Source organism: Empidonax traillii, unplaced genomic scaffold, assembly GCF_003031625.1.
Source record: "Empidonax traillii isolate 1590-97213 ecotype Southwest subspecies unplaced genomic scaffold, ASM303162v1 scaffold1516:size99892, whole genome shotgun sequence".
NCBI lineage: Eukaryota > Metazoa > Chordata > Aves > Passeriformes > Tyrannidae > Empidonax > Empidonax traillii.
The window spans coordinates 3,455-8,506 of record NW_020956709.1 but is presented as its reverse complement, the minus strand read 5'-3'; positions in this window follow the sequence as shown (position 1 = coordinate 8,506).

Sequence of the window (5,052 nt, the reverse complement as noted above, 5' to 3'; positions counted from 1 at the left end):
TTTTTTTTTGAGGACAGGTACCCTAGGGTGCCTCTTTGAAGTTAAAAATAACAGCAGTTTAGATTACTCAGCATGATTTCTGAATAGATTCATGTTGCTCTCTGTCAATCCTAGTTCAGATAGAGATTTTACACAGAAATCCTGGATTGGAGGCGGTGTTTGCCTCGGGGATAGAAATAAAATAAAGGGAGAGGGATAGGGGGTAGCGAAAGGAGAAGGAGGAATCTTGGCACCATTGAGCTGTGTTATGTAGTTATGATTATAATTGGCATTTTGGGGGCAGTACTTTTGGCAGCTTGTGTTGTTTTTCCTGCAAATGCTGCTGCTTGTCTGTGGCCAGTGCAGAAAAGGAATCAGAGGGATAAGCTTTGTGGTTTAACCCCCACCAGCAACTCGGCCCCATGCAGCTGCTTTCTCACTCTTCTCTACCCACTGGGATGGGGAGAGAATCAGAAGGCTAAAAGTGAGAAAACTCATGGGCTGAGATAAAGACACTTTAATTGATAAAACAGTTTAATTGGCACACAAGCAAAGCAAAATAAGGAACTTCTTCAGTACTCCCCATGGGCAGTCAGGTGTTCAGCCACTTCCAGGAAAGCAGGGCTCCATCGCACATAAGAGTTACTTGGGAAGACAAACACCACTCCAAACATCCCTCCCTTCCTTCTCCCCCTAACTCTGCATGCCATATGGAACATCCCTTTGGTCAATTGGGGTCAGCTGTCCCAGCTGTGTCTCCTCTTAACTCCTTGTATACCCCCTGCCTCCTCGCTGGTGGCGGGGGGTGAGGGACAGAAAATACCTTGACTCTGTAAGCACTGATCAGCAGTAAGGAAAACATCCCTGACTTATCAACACTTCTCAGCACAAATCCAAAACATAGCCCATACCAGATACTGTGAAGAAACTTAACTCTATCCCAGCCAAAACCAATAGGTATGCTAATGTGCACGAATGCAATTCATACCAGAGCAGAGAGCATGATGGAAATAACTAATACTTGAGCAGATTTTAAAAAATGCATTAATGACACCCTAAAAGCCTGCGATTTGGCTGCTTTGTTTATATGTATGTGTTTTTGTGCATGCGCAGTTTGGTAAGAAACATACTGCGCGTCTAAGTGTTTGAAGTACACTGAGTAATCCAAGCACAAGCAATAGTACTTAGAATTTTCTGTTCTTTATGGAATAAAGAAATTTTACATGAACAATTTGTGGGATAATGTTGAACTTAATACAGTGAAAACAAACGGTGGGGTTTTTTCCCACTAGAATTTATTAAGGTAATATGCAGTATCTATCTATATATATATATAGGTAAACTTTTGTCCTCTGTGACCCTCTTCCTGGTTCTTCTGGTCATTTTTACTCATATGTTGTGGGGCCATGATAATGTCTTTCTTTTTGGTTATGCTGCCCGTTCAGTGTGCCAGAGTCACACATCCTTGTATTGTGTAGCATAATTCCAACAAACCTACACAAACCAGGTGATCAGTTTTGATCTTTTCCAGAGCCTAAGTTTGAAGCCCTGCTGTCTGAAAGCTTGTCCTGACTTGGTCTAGGGTGAGATCTGGTTTTGCTTTTCTCTGAGCTTAGTTTCTTTTTTTGTCTTGACCTGCCTAAAAACCTCATTACTGTTACTCATTCAGCAACCTGTGTTTAAGATCCACTCCTGATACCTGCCACATATTAGCTGCAGTATGTATCTGCTTTTAAACTAGAGTACCTCATGCTAGACAAGAGTTCTCATTTAATAGCCTCACTATTTAATTCATGTCCTTTCTCATATCTTCTTTTCTATCTGAGTTTAAGTCTTTTCACTCCATTTGAGAATGCTCTTAAACTTGTTGTCCTGGTCTCTCAGCTGTCTGCCCTTTGGTTTGTATGCTGTTGACATAAATCAGCCTTCATTTGGAAGCAGCATCTGGCAAGGTGTAGGTCTTATTGAAGGAGATCTAAAATGCCTAGAATACTCTAAGGTATTGTAAAATAAATTAATACTAGTGAGATTAAGAATAAAGCAAATCTTTATCTTGGCTAGAACTGTATTACTGGAATAATATATTACACCACAGAAAAAAATAAAGGTTGATCCTTCAGTATATCATCTTGTAAATACTGTTGTCAGCATTAGGTTCTTCCACACAGGCTCATTGGGCAAACAATAATCCCTTTTCATGCTAAAATGTCTTTTTTTTTTTCCCCCTCTAGTGTCTAGGAATTACATTTGGCGATAAAAAAGCTTGAAGAGCATTATCTTCTAAAACCATTGTTTTCTCTGTTACTTTTGTGACAATTGGAGAAATATTGGTATCCAACATTACTAACTGTAGAATTAAAATATATTAATGTAGTGCTGCCATGAAGAATCTGAAACTTTACAGAATAAAATATTACCATTACAGAATGCATATGTAACAGCCTAGGATTTATAAAACATGCATTAGGATTTTATAACTTACGTTTGTGAATTTTTGAAGTGTATTTCTTACTACTTCATGTGCTAAATATATGTATCAGTGGGTTACTTATCAATTTCATAATCCTTTTATAAGACTTCAAATGCACTGGCCCCATTTGACAGCGTATATTTTTATTCAGATTAATGGCTTTTTTTGGTAACTAAATTCAAGAATGCAGTCCTGTTTGGTTTTCTTTTGATGTTACTCATTCAGGAAAGCCAGCTTAAAAAAAATAAAAATGAATGCTAGCTTCGGAAAGGGGGAAACACATGGTAAAATTCCTGGAAATAATGTTAAGATGAAAGCTGCTTTTTTGTCTTCATGATTAGTTCATTGCCTTGTATATTGCACAGTGAATGAAGACAATACAAATTAGAGGGCTTATTTGAAGACCCTTCATCCAGCACAAAACCAGCGAGGAGAGATTTTTTGATTGGCTATTATTTTGCTGCGAAGTCCTGATGTGTGGTTATTCAAGAAATAGTTTAGCAGCTGAACATCTACGACTGTTAGAATAAACCTGCATCCATTTTTCAAGTTATTAATGGGAACCATTCATGATTTTTTCTGTTTGCTTGCATTGGTCAGAAAAAAAGGGTGTTTTTCTGTTGCTGAAGGCTACATGCACATGCAAAAGGGGAAGGTGGGACTGGGTTCTTGGCTATTGATAGAAAATGCCAGTATTTTATTTGGAAGCTCTTTTAACCCCAACATATTTTGGTTTTATAGTCTTTAATTTATCTTTAAATGTCATTATGTGGGGGGGGGGGGGGAAGCATGCTGAACTATATGACTTTGTGTGGTTGACTAAAACAGGCAGTAATCTTGAGGTCTGTTGGTTTAATATTGAAAATACCATGGCAAAACAGATTGGAGATTAAGTATGAGGAGTATGCACGGATGCAAATACATGCTTTGGAGGCTTGTGTGTTAATTCTTCTCCAAAGAAAAGTGGTAGCTCCTCTCACCAGCTTTTAGGCTATTCAATATGAATGATGAGGCACTGTTGAGGAGAATGTGGGTGACACCTGGCTATCAGTCATCTCTGTGTTACCACTGTGATATTGTATGCTGTCAAGCCACAGTGATTGATTGTCTGTACCCCATGGGATAAACAGTGAGTATAAAAGAATTGCAGAACATGGTTTGGTTGCTCCGTTCTCTGCCTGAGCGTTTGGTGGGGGGGGAAAAAACCCAACACCAAACTGGCTCAAAAAAACGAAGACCTTGCCATCCTGGAGGAAGTTGTGAGCATTTAGGAGAGAGTGCAGTCATTTCTTACATCTATAATGGGACTTCACTGATTCTTCATTCTATTTCAAGATGATAAAGTGAAGACGTGTCAGTGATGTATTAGTGATTTACAGTTGATCCTCACCTACCCCTGTATGATCTTAGTGGTCATAGCAGGGAATCATCCATGACCAGTTAGCTGTGGGGAGGAGGCAGGATCAGGCCCTGGGGTTGGTGGAAAGCAAGCTCCCCCAAGAAGGGTGGGGTCTGTGGATCAACATCATGATGAGGGAGGAGGACAAGAAATTGTCTGCTGATCTGGGCATCCCTGGGATAGCTCAGAGGAGGGTGATGATAGCAAGCAGTAGAGATTGCTGATGGCTTTCTAAAGTATGGATCTGTCAGATCAGGGTGAAACACTCCCACAGCCCTTTACTTACCTCCTTTTCCTACTTTCCAAGAAGTAAAGTATTGTTAGATTCTTTATTCTTACCAATATGCTCCGATAAGCATTTAACTTGTTTATTTCCTTTTTATGATTACTCCAACAAGCACCAGGCCACTGTTTTGATTATATTTCTCTTGGTTTTACAAAATAAAGAGCATAAACAAATCAGATTTAAAAAAAAAAAATAAAAAAAGCAGATGTATTTAAATTATTAGAAGAGTTCTCCATTACTAAAACCCGGTTTCACTTTAAAATCATACTGATTTCTGAGTATATTAACTACCTATATATTAAGGCATGAAGTCTCATATAGATTTGTTACTGGTGTTGCAATATGATAAATCATACTCTTTTATTAGAAAAGATGTGTGTTTTCTGTGGATAATTGCCCTCCTTGTGTTGCTTTTCTGCAAATATGAGAACTTTTGGCTCTGGAGCAGGGCAGGACTGAACTTTAATGCTGCAGAAATTCTCATCTGACTTCATCAAAAATATTTTGGGACAAGTGACCTGGCCCTTGTCTTCAAAGATCTTCCTATAACTCAAATGATTCTTCCCATAATATTGACTGTATATAATGTGGTAGAGAAGATGCAGTTGGCAGGAGAAGATAGCACAGAGTATTTCTTAATAAGATTTGAGATGCTGGTATAGGCCATTAATCCATTTGTAGTTCTGTCCGGGTTGTAGAAAGAGCAGCAGGCTTGGTGTTACTCTTGTGCAAGTCAGACCCTCCCCTGCCTTGCCTTTGGCTGTGAGCTAGACCAAGAACTGAGGAGAGAGGGCAGGGTGGGAGAGGAGGGTGACGACAGGTCTTTTAAAAATATCTACTTATTGAATGAGATCATCAGAATTAATTGTTGTGGGGTTTTTTGTTTGTTTGTGGGGTTTTGTTTTTGTTTGTTTGGTG